Below are 12,065 nucleotides of genomic sequence, written 5' to 3' on the forward strand. Positions count from 1 at the left end.
TTAAAAGGGAAGGATAAACTAACGTATTCAAGGACTATTTCATTGCAAAACTGGCAAGTTCCACTGTGATAGAATTAAAATTTCACATGGAAGTTTCAGATGTGTGAACCTGAAACTTCAAACAAACTTCATGAGGTGCAAGCTTCTGCAACCCAAACCCACTAAAAGAGTTATAGCAACCGAACAGGTTTTACACATGACTCTAGTGATAATGTTGATTGCAGAAGAGTATTCAGACAATAAAAGTTTTTATGGAGGCAATTAAATGGCCAAGTGAAGCTTAGGCACTTGATAGCTGAAAAACATTTATGGGAAATATGCCAACAGCATGAATAGAATTGCTATTACTATCACGCTAATAGAGTGACCAGATGTCCCAATTTTATAGGGACAGTCCAGATATTTGACACACCCCATCTTCCAATTTTTCACACTTGCTATCTGGCCACCCTGACGCTACATAAAGTTTCAATAAGTCACAGCATTAAAAATATTTTTACTGCCTGTAACAGGGTTCCCATTCACTACTAGTGTGCCTCTGTGTCTCTAAATCTGGAAAATAGCTCTTGTGGCTTTGGGTGCCCCCTTCTGCTCTGCAATGGGTCTTTCTTTTTGTAACTTGGCCCTCCAGCCAAGTGACTATTTAGTCCATCCCTTCTGGGGTTGCGAAGTCCAACAGGGCCACTGTCCAAATGCCTTCTCAGCATGGTGTTCAGCCCCAGCACGGTGCCTCTATACAAGTGGCTGGCAGGGGAACCTGGGCCCACCCTCAGGTTCTGGCCTAGGGACCCTATAAACAGCAATCCCTGAGTCCCCATCCCTGCTGCTGTTTCCCTGGGCTCCTTCCTACCCAGCCTTTTTCTCTTCCTTTGCCTGTTTCTGGGTTTACCATGGGAGCCTACTGCATTCCCCATTACTACTTTACAGCTTCTAGCCTCTTGCCAGACTCCTCACCCCAGGGCAAGATCTCAGGGCTTACTCTCCTCCCGGCCTTCCTCCTTGTTCCTGATGCCCTCCCTCATCCCAGCCACCTTCCCCTCAGCCAGATAACCTAACTGGTATCTCAGGCCCTTGTTAACCCTATCATGGCTGGTGTGTACACCTCCCATCACACTATCTCAAGTGATTCATAGTTCAGCACTGCTGTCATCTTTTGGATATATCCCTGTTTTCACTGGAGGGAATGGCTGTAGATAAGTAATTTGAATGTGGGGTAAAATATTGATTATGCAAAGGAATGGCTTGTGCTGAAAAGCAGAATTAAATATTTCTTCAAATATTTTGTTTTGTTATGGGTCCAACCCTTCAAAAATGATGAATACCTAAAGGTGCTGAGCAGCCTCTTTGAAATCTGTGAGAACCAAAGACGTTCAGGGTCAGATTTTCAAAGGTGTTGAGACAGATACAGAGAGGCACCTATGGGGATCACTGGTAGTTAGGTGCTGCTTAGGCACTCGTGAAAAATCTCACTAGACAACTATCTGCATCTTTAGACACTTAAACATATTTAAAAATCTGGCCATCAGCACTTTGCAGAATTATGCCCTATTTGAACATTCACATTGCTGCACCAAACAAGCTGTGACTTCAGTCAGCTAAGTCGAAAGTAAATGCAGTCAGATTTATTTTCATTCACAAAATGGGTATCATTTTGTTTCAAGAGGAATCAATGCTATAACTGAATCTGCTAGAGATTGACGAGTTCCGATTGCCAGTACTTCTATATTAAATTTAACTAAACATTTATATACAATTTTTTAGGAGCCTGAATCTTTGGTTTACAATTAATTTTAAAGCAAGTTCTTCAACAGCATGTGCAATTTTGTTTTAGCCAGGTGGGTCAGAAGCTCTTCATCATTTGTGCTAAATAATCATTATGTGATGCATATTATTGCATATTGACCATGTGGTTGAAGTTGTTCACAACAGACAGTTTGGTTCCTGCCCCCATGGGACTTGCAGTCTAATCTTGACAAAGCTCAAAACAGACAACACAATACCAGTTGGCTACAGAATGTCCACAATCAAGAACTGCAATTTCCCCCCCTCTTTAAAGGTGTATTTGTGGTGAATTATCACTCAAAGGATTCATGGCAGAAGTATATTTTAAGAATTTGAATAAAGACAGTTGTCAGGCATACAAAAAGATGAATGTCATAGGTAAAAGGGATAACACTGGAGAAGGCTATGAAGGGAGGAGTTAGGTAGAAGACAGGCGCAGTACAAGGGAATGTATGGTGAATTAGGAAGCAAAACACCCAGATATGTAAATAAGAGCAGAATTGTGGGAATTGCAGGTTCACAGATTCATGTATGTTAAGGCCAGAAGGGATCATTATGGTAATCTAGTCTGACCTCCTGCATAAAATTTAATGAAGTGGCTCCTGGAACAAGTCCCTAATTCTGGTTGTACTACAGCATTTTTTTTTAGAAAGGCACCCAAGGTAAAGATCACAAACATTTTGAACAAAGATGCTCCATGTATACTTACAGTTTAGGGGGATTTTTCTGCCCATAAGCATCAGAGACCATCTTTGATGCCTTTTTCTAGGCTAAGTTTCCAAGGTAATTTTTATGATGAGTTTACACATTTACACTTCCTTGCATCTTATATAGGTTTACTTTAGGCGTGGTGATTTTTTATGGCTGCATTTCTCTCAAGGCTCAACACTGAGTGCCTACTGAATATAACAAAGCTATGTCTGTTTCCTCTTAGCAGGCATTTTCTGTTTACTGAGGGTCAGATTCTGTCACCCTTATTCACATTGAGTTGTACCAGAATTGATCCTTAAGTAGTCACAAGCCGTTGTAGTAGCAGTAGTAGCAGCAGCAGCAGCTTTTTCCCCTCAACCAATTTTCTGATGTCCCTGAGGATTCCATCTCCTTCTCTCTCCTCCCCAGTCACATACATTTTCCTCAACTTTCAGCACTCCCCAGATCTTCAGGAGGCTACCATTCCTCCAGTGAAAGATACTAGATGAGACTCCTATGAGACTTGGAACTTATCAGTGCCACCCTAATTGGATGAAGGGGCTGGTATTGGGCGATACACTTGGTGCTCCCTCTCGGTCTTCTGAACATCTAGAGTCACAGGGTTGTATATTCACACCACTTCCAGCCCTGCCAGCCCAGGAAACAAAAGACAGGGACTAGGAATGGTAGTAATAACATAGGTCTGACAGTCTGGTGTTTAAAATCACATTACTACAATGTTGCTTTAATATTTTTACTCAGGTAAATTGCCTGTTGATGTCCATGGCAGTTTAGCCTGGGGGGAGCGATAGCTCAGTGGTTTGAGCATTGGCCTGCTAAACCCAGGGTTGTGAGTTCAATCCTTGAGGGGGCCACTTAGGGATCTGGGGCAAAATCAGTACTTGGTCCTGCTAGTGAAGGCAGGGGGCTGGACTCAATGACCTTTCAAGGTCCCTTCCAGTTCTAGGAGATAGGATATCTCCATTAATGTATTTATTTTATTAAAGATCTACATAAGCACTTCAGGATATGACCCAATAATAGTAGTGCACCCCCACCAATTTTTTGTTAGAAAAGATGGATATCCAAAGCATATGTGATCACTCATGCTGCATGGGCTTTTCAAGCCATGTAAGACTTTCACTGATCTCAGATAAAGCTCCCATCCTCTAGCACAGGGTTTCTCAATCCCTGGGCCGGGAAGCAAAATTGGGTCACCAGAATGTTTCAGAGGGTTGGTGGCAGCTCCCATCTCACGGGGCTGGTGGGGCTTGTCTGCCTGCTCCAGGCACTGCAACCTCTCGGGTCCCAGTATCACTCAGGATTAGCCCAGCCATCATGACCAAATTTGAATGAGTGGCACTGCAACCCCATGAGCCAGGTCACAGCTCCACTCACACAAATTTGGTCCAGTCAGGTGTGTGGGGCCAAAACTGAGCAGCACTACAACCCTAGAGGTTGCAGTATCCGGAGCGGAGAGCCAAGCCCAGCCAGCCCCACAGCACAGGAGCTGCAGGAGCCGCCACTGTGGGGTATGTGCCGGGCAGGGCCCAACCTCCCCGGAGGTCAGGATCCAACTGAAACCACCCCTGGGACTCCACCCAGAGACTATTCAGTGGGTTGTGACATAAAATGTCATAAAACATTTGCAAATGGGTCCTGAGCCCAAAAAGGTTGAGAACCACTGTTCTATCACATACCATAGAACTGGCTCTTTTATCCATTCAGGAATTTAGTTTCACTTGACATGTTACCACAAACATTTTGGTTGCACATTTATGCCTTTTTCTATGTCTTCTGTCTTACTGATTCTCCCCTTCCAAGCCCTAGGCTAAGCAAAGAACTGTTTTGAACATAGGAAAGACACCAACATGAAACAAAGACACAAACTTGTTAAGGTTCCTACTATCATTGGCTCTTTTAGGTCAACACCATGAAATAAAACTATGGGGACATTATTCCACTTTGTGTGTATAAATATATCAATATGTATAGAGAGATCAAGGTCATAAATGAGCAAAAATGCATAATTTATGCAGAAGCTTTTTTTTCTTTAAAAACTAGTTTGAAAATTCTATTTATTCAGTAAAAAGGTTTATGAATTAAAGGTTTTAAACTGTCACAAAGAGTCGCTTGTTGGAAAAGCACTGCTCAATTAAAGACATCAGCATGGCTTTAGAAAGGGGAAATCACACCTAATTCACTTGATTTATAACCTTCTCCAGACTATTAAATGCTTAAAAGTATAGTCTGGGACTATAAAAACATCCTGACTTTGAAATGGAAAACTTTAGAATAAAGGCTTTGTTCTGTGACTTTTTAAAAATTTTAAATTGGTGGTGGCAATTCTAAAAATGATAATATTGATATATGCAGTGTTGCTGTAGCTATGTTGGTCCCAGGATATTAGAGAGACAAGGTCTGTGAGGTAATATCTTTTAATAGGACCAACCACTGCTGGTGAAAGAGAGGCTTTCAAGCTTCTGAAAGCCTGTCTGTCCCACCAACAGAGGTTGGTCCGAAAAAAGATATTATTTCATGCACCTTGTCTCTCTAATATTGATATGTCAGATTAAATCACTTTAAATTATTAAATAGCACAATAATACACAGAATCAATCATAAAAGTAGTTCAATGCAGAACAAGAGACGTCTGGTGTCTCCTGGCAATGAAAAGCACAGGATATAGTATCTATCAAGAAAGCAATTCCCTTGATTAGAAATAATCACTGTTATTAGTCTTTAATTAAATGGGCCCTGGAAGTTCGACAAACAAGCACAATCAAATGACCTGGTTAATTACAAATGGTCACTTGAGTACTTGGTTATAGACGTAAAGTAACTAGGAAGGTGGCCTATTGCTGCCAGATGTTAGTAATTTAAAACAATGTTTATATTATGTCTGAGCAGAAATATTTTTTAAACATATCTATACTTTGTGTGTGCAAGCGTGCACTTTCTTCCAGATATAATTTTCCTGGTTTAAAATCAGAAGCTTCTTAAATTTGGCTAAACAATAGTATTTAGCACTTTAGAACCTTAAAGCATTACATAATAATTAACTAATTAATCCCCAAGGCCACAGTCAGGTATGTTACAGATTGGGGTGGGGAGGGGGGTTAGAAACAGTCCTGAGGACCCATATACAAACCAGTACCACTGTGTACCATTGCATGTTTAAATGGTTACCATAAGTGCACATGTAAATTGAGTAATTGTTTATACAAACTTTCTATTTCCATGTGCCAATACGCAATTTGCATATATAATGCCTACACAAGAAAGGCACAAATTATTGTACACACTTTTACATACAGCTCCGAGCTTCACTGCATTGGAGGTACCAGGCTGCCATGCAGCATTTCTAATACAACCTAGTTAAGGTAAGTTTAGAAATGCCTAAAGCCTTTCCAGCAGTATGGCATTATTTCCATTTACAATCCTAGTCAAAACAAGGAATTAGAGAAGCACACAAATGAACTATTTTAAAAAGGCAGCTTTTGAGTCCCAACTGAATTGTGTACCACTGTCATGTTAAATTATATAAACAGCGCTGATTTAAACAAAGTAGTTTTGCTACTATAAAATGCTTCTATACATTAATTTAAGGCCAGAAGGGACCATTATTCTCATCTAGTCTGACCTCTTGTATAAAAGGATATAGAATTTCAAAAAATAATTCCTGCATCAAGCTCAGTAACTTGTGGTTGATCTATACCCTCTCTCTTAGAAAGGCATCCAATTTTGATTTCAATTCTTCAAGAGATGGAGGTTCCAGCTGTTAGAGTCGGTAATGCTTTTGGTTGCTAAATTAATGAGCCCTTTATTATCAGCTATTATTTCCCTATGTCAGTACTTATAGATTATGATCAAGTCTTCCATAAGGAGCGTGATCTATTTAGCTTAAGTGTCTCCCTGTATGATTCCATCTCCTCCCCCTCCTTCCCCCCCCCAACAGATCTTGAAAGATTCTTCTTCTCTAGACTCCCTCCCATTTTTCAATATCCTTTTTAAAGTATGAACACCAGAACTGGACACAGCAGCCCAACAACAGTCTCCAAGATGCTGTAAGCAGAGGTGATGATCACCTCCCTGCTCCTACTCTATATTTTCTTGCTTATATTGATTGTATTAGCCTTTTTACCCACATCATTGCACTGGGAGCTCACGTTCAGTTTGGTTATCCACCATGACCGCCATGTCTGTTACAAGGTCACTACTTTCTAGGATACGATCTTCAATCTATAAATCTGGTCTATATTCTCATTCCTAGGTATATGTCCTTGCATTTGACTGTATTAAAATGCATAATGTTTGAATGCACCCAGCTTAGCTTACCAAGAGATTCAAATCACTCTGCTTATGTGATCGGTGACATCTTGAGGACCATCATGACGACGACAGTCTTGAGGTTTGTATATTAAACATACCATATCAGAAATCAGCCATTTCAAAGTCACTGAATTTTTAGATTTGAGGAGAGAATTTTAATTGATTCCTTATGTTCTTTTCTTTAATTTCACTTTATATAAAATTGCATCTGTTCCCCACCCCAGTCTGATTTTCATTTATGTTAAAAAAAAAATGTAGAGTTGTACAGCCCAAAGGAGCGGATATGTATATATTTTATGATGTTGCCAGGGCTTTGCTTTCATTTACAAATTGGAACTAGTCTCCTTTCTTGCTGTTGTTTCGAGTGGTATTTAGCTTTGCACATTCTTGTCAATATTAACTAAACAATATAGTAACAAAGCAAATGGTTAAACATATTGGAAACACACTAATTTAACATCTCTCAGGGTCACAGGGCCCCAGCTTAATTGCCTTTCTGTCAGATACTATACATCTCACAAACATGCCTCGGGGGGCAAGGCTATTTGAAATCAGTCCAATACAGTATGCTGGCTTTGTTTAGTCTGTGCCAAATGGATAAAGTTCAATGCTGCTTTTGTTAAGAAATCTATACAGCGTCTCCATGCTATAGCTGAGAAAGACAAAAGCTGTCACTTCATACATCAGACAATGTTCATTTTTACCTGTGTCCCATTTCATGAATTCTTAGCTTACGTCACACTTGGAGCTTGTTAAGACGTCTTTGTTAGGCACTCTGATACCATAGTGATTATTGTAGTATTAGAACCTAATCAGACAGGCACTGTTTAACAGTTTTTTTATGGCTTTCAGATGGACAGTGGTCATATGTTTGCCAGGTGTTCCACTACATCTGAGTAGAAATTGCCCACAAATCTGAATTAGTTTGAAACATCATAGTGTTTTTTGTTCCTAGTTTTGTGTCTAGCCAAATCTGAACAGAATCATTATTACTACTATCAAACATTTATATTATGGTAGGACCCAAAGGTCCCAAGCAGGTTTAGAACCCTTTATGTTGGACATTCCACAGGAAACAATCCCTGCCTCGATATGAAAAATCCCTTGCTGTACCATTGCAACATTCTTCTCAACAATATGCATTTCCTAGTATTTCATCCATTGTAGTTTAAGCATCCCATGTGATAGGGCTTCCACTGCTACCTTTGGAAGACCACTGAAGGTCAAGTAATACTTCTCCATCTTTGATGTTCACAATCTTAAAATATGTATACACTGATATTCCCCCCTCCTCTATCATAAAAAATTCTCTAATGTTTCCTAGTAAATCATTCTAGCAGCCCCCTGGTTATTTTTGTTCCTTTCCTTTGAACTACTTCCAGTTTATCATCATTTTTCTGGCAATGTGGTGTCGTATTCCTGGTCTAAATCACACTATAGCCATATAGAGGAAACATGATATCCGACTTCCATGATGTGCATGTATCCCCAAATTGTACATGCATTTTTGAACAATGACAGCTTCCAGTTTGGTGAATCACATTCACCTGAATTCTAACACAGATAAAGAACAAAGATACTGATCTATGAAGAAAAATAACTTACACTCTTAAAAGCAGACATACTTCATGACTTGAGGATGGTCTTTTTGGTGCCATCCTTAAATCCACTAAGAATAATCATGGGAATCAGCTACTGCAGAGCCTCAACTCAGTACCATAAAAACTACTTTGGAGGTTGGGAGGAGAAGGCACAGGGATTATGAATATAAAAGAATAAATTACCTTGATGAATAATTTAATGGGGAAAAACAGTACAACTTTTGTAATGATAAATTATGTGCCTCTTAAATTGCTTAGCATTCTTTGAGAGAATTAATAAAATGCAGGCTAGAGAAGAACTTGTGGATATAATTTGGTCTTAAAAAACAAAAACAAAACAAAAAACAAAAAACAATACTTTTGATAAAATCTGTCAGAGGCTATTAGAGAAAAGTAGAAGTTGATAGAAGCAAAGAGATAAAGTTGTCATGGACTTCAGAACTAGTTCAGAGATAGGAAGCAAAGAATGGATGATTTCCAGAGTGGAAACAAATTAATAATTGGTTATTCAAAGGATCAGTGCTAGGATCAGTGTTGGTTAATGCATCTAACAGTGATTTTAAAGAGGAGATAAATAGCAAAGAGGTAAAATATGCTGAGAAGAAAAATTTACTTAGATCAGTAAAAATTTACAGGGCGTTGAGCAGTCAAGGAGGTTTCCATAAAAAAAAAAAAAAAAGAATGCTTGGATAACATGAAGGCAATTAAAATTCTATGTGGCCAAGTGCAAGGTAGCATATACTGAATGAAATTATGGTAAAACTTTATATTAAGGGAACATTTATAAATAGTTTATAAAAAGTTCATAAATGATTAATAGATGTTTTAAACAAACAATTATTTTACATTCCAACAGGTTCCTTGTAATCATGTGCAACACTGATGCACTTACAATATATAGTACTCTTGTCAGTACATGTTCATATTATCAACTTATTAATCCTTTCCTAACTATTTATGTACCCTTAATATAAAGTATGCACAAAATACCACCTCATTTGTTATTACCAGCATTCATAGTACTCCCTCGTCCCATTTGCAAAAGGCAAGGTAAATAGATATATTTTTGTAATGTGCCATAAGCACCACCCCCCAGATCTGGGTTATTTTGGTTCAAGACAGGAGTAAGTTCCAAAGTTGAGGACTCCACATGGAGAATTTCCTGCCAGCAGATCACTCACCAAGATGGGCCCAGCTCAGGTTGCCACTGATCATAGCTGCAGGTATATAGCTGAGTATAGGGGAGTGAGATTGATCAGAGTGTAAATTCTAATAACAAATGACAGTCAGATATCACTATCGTCTTTTTGCTTTCCTCAACCTACCAGTATCACTTCGTTTTATCTGGACAGAGTCTCAGCCAACTAGCCCCAAGATTGACAAGACACTAGGCACGATATTTGACAATACAGTCTGGGTCAGATGAGAGTTAGATGTCATATTGAAGGCATTGTAGCTCTTGCATTCATCTACACATTGAACAGGACAGACAAGGTGGAACCCAGTAAAACCCCATTTTAGGTGTGCCCTCAGGAATGATAAGTAAAACCTCTCTCTGGCCTTAGGTATATTTCATGACAGCAAAATAGACTGGAAAATTTCCAGCACATTTTTTTCCGGGGGGCGGACTGAGAAAGATGCCAAAACGTTTCACTGAAAATGTTTATTCTTTTTCAATCAGCTCAGAAAAGAATCTGCATGAGCAATATTCCACATAAATATGTGCATATGAAAAAGCTGTGCAAAGAAGCCCTTCTCTTTACCCCACCCTAGAAAAAGAGGCAGCTTCTAGATGGTGGTTTTACAATGTGATGCTTCCTGTATTTTTTTTTCTTGCAGCAGCAACCAGGAAGAGGACGATTAATCCTTTGTTTACAATCTGCACTAATGTCTTGAATGCTTATCATTTGACTAGCAAAAAGAGGATGGCAGTTTGGAGGACAGACAGAGCACAAAATGGCAGCTGAAGTGTCACAGATCCAGAAGGTAAAGCAGCCATTTTCTCTGGCAGGTGGAATATTTCTGCAGCACATGACAAACAAGTTTCGCATCAGATTCTGCAGCTCTGGAGCTACAATACACAAGAGGCCTTCCATAAGAATTTATTGTGTGAGTAGATATAACCTAATAAGGCACTTTTATACTATTATTTATATAGTGCTTTTACTGTGTGTATTTAACATATGTTCAAAGTGTAGTATAAGGCATTGATTTGACATTAGCATTTGTAAGTACTTCACTTTATATACACTATACTGTAGATATCAAACAATCATAGTTTAATTAGTATACAAGTACACAAGAAAAGGCACCCTAATAGTATTAAATACCATTTAGTTTGATATTATGGTTACATTTTCTAACACACCATTCTGTCAAAAGTCTAGTTAAAGTGATATATATGCTACACTGATAGGTATATAAATGTTACACATTAATGAAGTAATTTTGCAATGGCACCAGTCTTTAGAAGAGTACATTGTCTTGAGAACAGATACCTCAGATAAATACAAGCACTAAGGGCTTATTGTGAAGTGTAAATGTAGTAAGAGAATTATGATGCTGATGACTCAATTCCTGAAATACCTGATTTCACCTCATTTACCTCCATGTGTGGCTTGTCTTGTTACAAGTGTGATACTTGACCTACTTTTCTGCACTATTCCCTTGGTATCAAAATATTTTCAGTTCCACACAAAAAATAATTAAAACCCTTCTCCTCTTATAAAGATGAACAAACAAAAATTCCTTTTAAAAAACAGACCACAGCTGCTTCTTGTCCGGGACCCCACAAGGGGAGAGGCAATTCTTGATTTAGTCTTAAGTGGAGCACAGAGTCTGAGGTCAAAATAGCTGAACTCCCAATAAGAGCAAATGTAACGTAAATTAAATTTAACATCCCTGTAAGGGGCGAAAAGCCAAAGAAACCCACCACAATAGCATTTAACTTCAAGAAGAGGAACTACACAAAAATGAGGAAGCTAGTTAAACAGACATTAAAAAGAACATTCACTAGGGTGAAATGCCTGCAAACTGCATGGAGACTATTAAAAACACCATAACAGAGGCTCAAACTAAATGTATATACCCCAAAAAACAAAAACAGTAAGATGACCAAAAAATGCCAGGCATCCTTTAAAAATTGGAAGTTAAATCCTACTGAGGAAAACAAAAAGGAGCATAATCTCTGCTAAATCAAGTATAATTAAGCACACCAAGAAAGAATCTGAAGAGCAACTGGGAAATAGACAAAAACTAATAGCAAAATTTCTTAAAGTGCATCAGAATCAGGAAGCCTGACAAACATTCAGTGGGGTCACTGGATGATCAAGGTACTAAAGAAACAGTCCAGGAAAACAAGTGGAGAAGCTAAATGAATTCTTTGCATCGGTCTTTACTGCAGAAGATATGGGGGAGATCCCCACATGCAAGCCATTCTTTTTAGGTGACAAATCTGAGGAACTGTCACAGACTGAGGTGTCAGAGAAGGTTTTGGAACAAGTTGATACATTAAACAGTAATAAGTCACCAGATGGGATTCACTCAAGAGTTCTGAAGGAACTCAGATATGAAATTGCAGAACTACTAACTGTGGTATATAAAACTTATTGCTTAAATCAGTCTTTGTACCAGATGACTGGAGGATAGCAAACATAATGC

Source organism: Terrapene carolina, unplaced genomic scaffold, assembly GCF_002925995.2.
Source record: "Terrapene carolina triunguis isolate 2854851 unplaced genomic scaffold, T_m_triunguis-2.0 Scaffold66, whole genome shotgun sequence".
NCBI lineage: Eukaryota > Metazoa > Chordata > Testudines > Emydidae > Terrapene > Terrapene triunguis.